The 8,456-nt window shown below is 32.2% G+C and overlaps 1 pseudogene; it reads left to right on the top strand.

Moving 5' to 3' along the window:
* Nucleotides 1–275: 275 nt before the first annotated feature.
* LOC133815151 (N-terminal acetyltransferase A complex auxiliary subunit NAA15-like) lies at nucleotides 276–2,200 on the top strand (annotated as a pseudogene).
* The last annotated feature ends 6,256 nt before the right edge of the window (nucleotides 2,201–8,456 follow it).

Below are 8,456 nucleotides of genomic sequence, written 5' to 3'. Positions count from 1 at the left end.
TTCGGACCATTCCCCTACATTTATTTTTATCCTAATGTTTAGCATTCTTTTAGGAGGCTGAAGGTAAAAATGAAGAATCCAATGCTAATAGTGTCTCAAAGACTGGGAAACGAAATGTGAAACCTGTTGATCCAGATCCCTGTGGGGAGAAATTGTTGCAGATTCCGTGTGCCTTTATTTATTTCTCAGATTCCTGAATTGTGTTTTGTATTTTCCTTAATTGTTTGTCGGACATCTCTAGGAAAAGTGTTGCCCTGTCTGATATTTATGTGTTTATTCAGGTAGAAGATCCACTTTTAGAAGCTACAAAGTACTTGAAGTTGCTTCAAAAGAACTCCCCTGATTCGTTAGAAACACACTTGCTTTCTTTTGAAGTGAATGTGTAAAAACAGAAGGTTTTGCTTGCCTTTCAGGTAAGCTTTTGTTTAAGCGTGTGGCTGAGAAGCTTTTATTTTGACCCCTCTTTTTGTCTTGAGCTGCACAAGGCCAACTGATGACTAAATTGTCTTTGGAGTGCAGGCTGTAAAGCAACTACTGAGGTTGAACGCTGAACACCCAGATACACATCGCTGTTTAGTATGTATCTCTGTTATCTATGGCCATCGTGTTTGTATATGTTCTTATCAATTTGTGGTGATCTTTCTATTCCACTCGAACTTATTGTTAACTGCTTAAATATAGATTAAATTCTTCCATAAAGTGGACTCGATGCCCACTCCAGTTACATATGCTGAGAAACTCATTTTGAGTGTCTTGGAAGCAGAACGCCCAACAATAAGGTTCTTTTTCTACTTTCCTGTCTCTTTTTTGTGCCTGTACATATTTAGCATTAAATTAACTATTTTCTTTCCTTCTTTCTTATTTTTTTCTTTCTCTTTTAATAGTATTTTGCATGAGAAATCTCTGATCGAGGCGAACAAGATTTTCTTAGAGAAAAATAAAGGTGATTGTCAAACTTGTTCAGTGTAATTCAGTGCATAATCCATCATGTCTTATACCATTTTGGTTAACCTTTTCCCCTTTGTCATTGGATCTTTGCAGATTCCTTAATGCACAGAGCTGCTGCTGCAGAACTACTGTATGCTTTACAACCTGACAAGAAAGCTGAGGCTGTTAAGGAATTTCATTTTGCTCAACATGTTTTTTCATGTTACATGGAAACTTGACATGTCATCATTTTGCAGAAACGGAGCACTTGGGCCAATCGGGGAATGGACACTTGAGGACTGTGTCCGAGTCCACAAACTCCTAGAAACAGTTCTTCTTGACCATGATGCTGCTTTAAGTGAGTACCAGAAATGTCTATATATATATATCTAGTGAACATGGTGCCTGGTGGTACAGATGGAAACTTGTTGTTGTTGCCTTACATTGTGTTAAGTAAGATTATTATTTAGAGACTGGGATGAGGGTTATTATTAAGCCAAGTACTTAATAGAAGATGCTTATTTGATCAAAATGATACAGGCATTTAAGAGGCATAATGTTATGTTTTTTTTTTTTTTTTGTAGGATGGAAGGAGCAATATGCCAAGTACTCTCCTTACTCCACATAATTTGAGGGCAGACTCAACTCTGCCATGTCCAACTCTATGTACAACCAAAGTAACAACTCAGAAAATGGAAACCATTCGGTAGTTGGACAAACTACAAAATCTCTTGCATTAAACGGTAAGCTCGAGGCATTTAAACATCTTACCATCTGACTATGATGTTGAGGCCGATGTTCAGTTAAAACATTTTTAGAGTTGCACTCTCCCGAGGGACTGTCGTGAATCTAGCTGAAGCTCAGAAACAATCATCCAGTATAGGGTGTTGCAGCCCATAGGGAGAGGATTGTGCGAGTTATGGTGATTCCAGTTACCTTTGCTCTTGAGATTAGTTTTTCTTTAAACCCAAGTTCTACCTCGCCAATTGTGAAAATGTATTCCTTCCGCAAATGTGTATAAATACTCTTTATTGTGCTTCTGGAGTTGGAATTCTCTATCATTTCTCCAAATTTTATCACTTTCATCTTAGACAGGGTGATTCTTGGGTTTTTGCTCTCAGAATTGAGTTTGCTTTAGATGCAGGGATGAGCTGAATTTTTTTTCTTAATTTATTTTATGGTTCTGGTCCGGTCAGCGTAGATACCGGGAGCATGTTGTATTATACTCATTTCATTGACTTAATTGGTATGTACAAACAACTTATTATGTGAATTTTTTTGCCATGGAATTCATAAATTAGCCAATGTGTATTGCGATATGCAACTTTTTTAAGTATTATAATTTAGTTCAATGGGTTTTATAGGATCCATTGAGTGTTTTTTTTTTAAATTTTTTTATTAATGGGATTATAGGATCCTTTTAGTTGGGGTTATAAATCAGATATCTTTATAATGAGTTTATATAGAAGCTGTTATATTATTATCCCTTAATTTGGCTGCATTTCCTTCTCTAGAGGTTGCAACAATAATTACTGGACAAGCCTAGTACTCTTCCATTTGATGAGGTATGTTTTTCTTACTAGAAGTGCTACTTTTCAATTGCGTGTACTACAATCATTTTTTGACCAACTGGTGATTAAACCACAAACTTATTTGATGAACAGAAAGGCAAACTAAATTTATGTGATTATAATCTATATCATTATAATTGATATTGTAATTTGTTTCTGCTACTATATTTTCTTTTGTAAAACACTTGTGAGCAAGAATTTGTTGAAATTTAAGTGAAGGAGCTTCTTCCAAACTCTCACAGCCTTTAAGAAATAGACTCTTCAAATTAGCTTGAGATAAATCTGGCATATGAATCAAATTCTTTGAAAATCTGGAGAAAAAACATCATTGAAATCAATGCCTTCCCTTTGTGTGAACCCACGAGCAACAAGCCTAACCTTGAATCTGCCTTTTTCAACCCCAGGAATTCCTTTTTTAATCTTGAAAATCCACTTACAGCTTACCAATCTAGAACCAGTAGGCCTTTTTACTAAACTCCATGTATTATTGTCATATAGAGATTTCATCTCCTCATCCATGGTTGTAAGCCAATTTTTTCTGTCCTTACAAGCAATAGCAGTTTTAAAACTCTTAGGTTCATCATCAAGGACTTCACTTGCTGCCACTAAGGAGAAGGCCATTAAAAATGCATAACCAAATCTCTCAAGATATTGTAGTGTTCACTATGTTTATTTAATCAATGAAGTGTTAGTGCTCTCTTCTTTGAGGCTTGGTTCATACCAAAAAAAAAGCTGGTCTATAAAGTACAATTGAACATCAAATTTGAGGCTATTAGTACTTTTTGCTTTTATTTTGAAAACAGGGAAACGGAAAATAGTGTGGTCTATAATTAGTTTGAAGCTCTTGTAAAATAGTTATTTTGATTTATTAATATCTATTTTGAACCCATAAGGATGTCAAAGTATATGATGATATGATTGACTATATCAATAGTAGTTGCTGGTACAAAATAATGGTAAGCCTTTTATTTTGGTTGCTTTCTCACGAACATTCAATTAAGTATCAACGCAGAATTCCAACTATATTTAGCTAGTCTCTCACAAGCCTATTTGCACTTTTAATTTCTATAGACATGACTTTCCTTCTTTATTTCTTTTATTTGTAGCAAATCATACAGTTTAACTGTTATGTATGCTTTTCTAATTTTTTCCATTCATACTTCTCTTCTTAAGGAACCATTTTCTATCTTATAGTTATGTAAATTAGAACTAGAATTTTTCTATGTAAATAAAACCCGACAGCGGTGCTCCCTTTTGAGCAATTGCAATGGTGAATCTAAGCATAATAGTATTGACTCTCAATATAAATCTAATAAACTTTAATTGGACTAATATAAGATGAGTTTTTGTTTTAACTAAGAAGTTTCTGATTTTTATGCCATGCTTAGGAGGCTGGAAATTATGTAAAAGATGATGTATGGCCTGCCCTTATTGTTGAGACAAGCAATGCTTCTGATCTCCATGGATATACTGTCAGGGCTTTATACAGGTTATTCTAACATCATCTGAATAGGTGGGCTTTTTATTTCCCTTGTGCACACTCTAAGTGATTAATGGAAAGATTGTAGTACTTTTATTACTACAAATTTTATCTATTAAGTGGTAGCTGCTAGATCTGTTATGGTTTTCTATGAATCTGTTAGTCTTACTCGAATTTTTAGCTCATTATAAGTTATGTATTCTCTTCTTCTATTTAACACTTCTATATATTTCAATAAAGTTCAGTTCATTCATTCTCTATCCTCTCTGATTTTCTCATTCACTTTCATTTCTGAATTTAACTGTTTGTTTTGTGAAAAATTCATATGCTTAGATTTTTCTTTCTTAATAGGCTAATACGACCATGTTAGAAGACGAACGACCAACAAAAAGATGACTTTCATCAGCCCTTGTCAAGGTATAAAGAAGAAAGTCTTCTATTGTGCTTTAGAATTATGTTGCTAAATGTTTCTTTCATTTTCATTAAGTTTTAGGTATTGATAGAGTACTCTGTTTCTTTCATTTTCACTAAGTGGGAAATTTTTCTTTTATTACTGAGCTTTAATTGTTTATGCCTCTTAGTTGGATTTTTTTATTCTTAGCTACGCTGGATTGTTTAACTTTATTTGGATCTAGGGTAAAACAAAGGATGATTGATTTCAACAACTGTATGATCTTTGTAACAAAATAGAAAATGAGGGATTAACATAATCAGCTAGTTTATGGAACTTCATGACCCATGGCGTTCTTTTTTTAGTTTATTTTATTGTACCTTAAGTCTACTTTCAATAACACAGTAAAATAACTCTATTAAAAATGTATTATTGTATTCATTCTTGGTTGCTTTTGCTGATTTACTTCAAGTCACATTTGGCCTAATATTTTCTCTTATATTTTTGCTCTTATTCATATATAGTCGATTTAATCTTCTTACCAATCCCCCTATCTCCCTTTTGAATTTAGATGTGTGAAATGTATTCAATTAGTTTGTCTTGACATGGTAATCACTGCTTTTAATTTAATTTCTTATCCTTTGTGGGTTTAGCTTCTATAAATATATATGTACATCTTTGTGCCCATTGATTGTCTATAGTCTGATTACTTTGAAGAAATAAGAATTTCTATTTAATGACACATTTGGTATATATATTGTTATTAGCTTGTTGTTGTCTCGTCTGTTTGGGAGTATTTCATGGCATAAATTGCATGTATAGACACTGTGAGATTGATAGACTTAACTGGTTGTGAGTTTAGGCACCTAAGGGATGGCTTGTACTAGCTGGCTAAAAGCTAATTTAATCACAGTTATGCCCATCTAGCTGATAGTTACCAATTCTCTCTTTTATTTTGTTTATGTTTTTCTATATGTTTGTGTGAATATAGTGGTTTGATCTGAAAGATTTTTTGTCTTATTTTGTGTTTGATGTTTAGTATCTAGCTTGTATCTTAGGCGTGTCTTTGACTAAATGAGATTTTCTTCATTGGAGATCATCACTTATAGATTTGTAAACTTGATTAGAACAAATTTTAAGGAGCTAGGGTCTGGTCTATCCTATATAGGGTCAAAAAGACTTATTTTTAACACAAAATAACTGTGCCAAATCCATCTTTTTGAAATAACATCCTCTGCGAATATGTATCACTGTTTTGTAATTACTTGTTAGTGCCCAAATAACTTAAGGTCTAGAGTTTAGTACCTGTTTGAGTTCCATATTCTATTACACCTCTCCTTTAAATGAGATATGAGATTCGATGGATCTACCCTAGAAATAATAGTATCATTCTAAATGCTTTTGTAACTCAAATCTCCCAAACTTTTAACATGCTATCTCAGTAATTAAGCACCTGAACCAGAGATGTTTTTAGGGTGAAATTGAGGCCCCTTTAACCTGAAAATGTTAATGTTTGTTTACTGTATAATATGTATCTATTCACAGTGTGATAGCAGTATTTTGAATTTTGAAGTATGTTCACCTGGTATTGCTTGCTTAGGTCTTATATTGTATGAAGTTTTATTATTTAATTCATATTATTTAATTTTTTTAAGCATATACCTTACCTTTTATCTGCTATTGCAGGAGAAAAATGTCTCTTTCTATATCACTTGGAGGAGAAAAGGATACTTAATTTTGAAGGCTTTGTGTTGGGCAGCTGTAGAATATTTTGTGCTGAAAGTAGTAACTTTTTAATATGTTGAATATTTAAGACTACTTGAATACTTAAAGAACATTTTGTTGTTGATGACAGTGTTGAATGTTTTAAACTAATTTCTGGATTGTTAATACAATGTTGAATGTTTTTACTTTTTGTTATTTGAAAATCAAGTTCATTTGATGATGCTAGTATATATTAGAAAGCTAATTTTAATTATATAAAAAAATATAATAGAATAAATTAATGTTATAATACGAAAATTGTGTTATAATATCTATTACAATAACACTTTTTATGCAAAGAATTTTGTTATGCAAACTTCATTATATAACACAAATAATGTGTTATACTAAAGTGTAGTATAACACAAAAAATGTGTTATAATAAAGTGTAGTATAACATAAATTTATAAGTATTGAAATGTGTTATATAATCGATTATAAATAACATAATTACACACTTATCTATTTATTAAAATAACACATAAAGTGTGTTATCGTTGACAGTATAATAACACATCTGTATAACAATGATAAAGTGTTATGGTATGTTTTGATAACACATTTTCGGTGTTATTAAAAGCATTTTTTCTTGTAGTGAATTATGCTTCACGGAAGATATGAAGCCCTTGTGAGCTCTCCTAGAATTCCTCGGGAGGAAAGTCTCTCCCCGTGATGATCATGCATCGCCTCTAGAGAAGTATGTCCTCCAGGAGGACTACGTCTCGAGGACTATGGTTACGACATCCTCCGAGTCCTTTCCATTCAAATCATTCAAGTCAGCGAGAATTATCCTCCAAGACAAGAGTAGAGTGCCAGGTGTGAAGCACATCGAACCTGGACTACAAGCAGTCTTCTGACATTTTACTGTTACCCAAGTCGTGGTGTTGAGTTTGTACAAGCGACAAGTAGGATGTCTCCTGACGCCGCCTCACACGGGAAAATGTGCAGCTGCCCCTGACACTGTCAAGGACGTGTTACCCCAAAAGGTTGTGGGTTGTAACCTCCTAAATGGGCCCACCAACTCCTTAATTACAGGAATGTATATTTATTATCCATTAGTACCTCATTAAGGGAGAGTGTTTATAGTAAATCTCTATTAAGGAAATTAATTGTTCTCAACCATCTATAAATAGTTTGTCAAAGATCTGATCCCCACTTTTTGTATTCAGAGCATTGTTAAAACACTGACTGAAATTCTATAGGAGCTTGAAATCCTCAAGTTCCTCAAATCATAATATAAGTGACTATGATTAATTAATAATCTAAACTACTTAAATTCCTATGTTCTTTCTTGCATTTCTTTAAGCTTTTAATTTTAATTAATTGATAACGAAAAATGTAGTGAACAATAATTATTTTGAAAAAAAATCATATTTTTGTAAACTTGATTAAAAAAACCATATGAAATGTAATTTCCACTTACTTAAAACTAAAAGTCCAAATTATTATAAAAATACAAAATAGTAAAAATAGTATAAAGTTTTAATAATAATGTCCACTCAATTAAAAGATTATAATGTTGTCATAAATCTCTATTTAAATTATTTATACATACCAAATAATATTATAGGTTCACAGTTCACTCACCTACATGTGTAGATAGTTTTAATATTATTATTTTTTTAAAAGGAATAGATATTTTTAATTTAAACGTGGTTTATAATAATGTGGCAAAACCCGTTGGCTAAATGTAAATGATTAAGACATAATAATTGCACCATTTTCATTGTTTTGGGAAGGATAATTAAAACGGAAAAGGGTATGATTATTATATATTCCTTTTGTGTAACCGACGAAAGGGGATTATTTTTATTATTTATTTATTTGTAATGATTCATATCATCATATTATGTGGGCCGACAAAGAGAGAAGACTAATGTTTATTAACATGCACGGTTAGGTCTTTATTAGACTAGGAAACACAATCAGCGGAAGACCATATTATATTGGAGGGAAATAATTGAACAAGTAATTAGTAATTAAAGACAATGAAGTTATTGCTAACAATAATAATATTATTGCAGGTGCATCAAAAGTCAATTCCGAGGCAGCAAATGGGATAGAAAAATCGGCTGTTGCCAAGGTAAGTCCTGATTGGGATTGAAAGAGAAGTTGAAAAGTTGTACAAAACCTAGCTCTCAATCTCAATATTATTCCTACCTAGCTAGCTACCTATGTACATTACAAAAAAGGATAGTGGTGCTAATATGCCAATCATACGAGATGACATTTTATGAGTAAATGATAATGTGGAATACTATTTATTAAATTATAATAGTGAAGTGTAATTTTTAATTCAATTATTCATAAAATATTACATGTT

The sequence above is a fragment of the Humulus lupulus genome, chromosome 2 (genome assembly GCF_963169125.1).
Source record: "Humulus lupulus chromosome 2, drHumLupu1.1, whole genome shotgun sequence".
Taxonomy (NCBI): Eukaryota; Viridiplantae; Streptophyta; class Magnoliopsida; order Rosales; family Cannabaceae; genus Humulus; species Humulus lupulus.
Note: the sequence above shows the minus strand (reverse complement) of the source record. Positions and strands in the feature narration are given on the sequence as shown.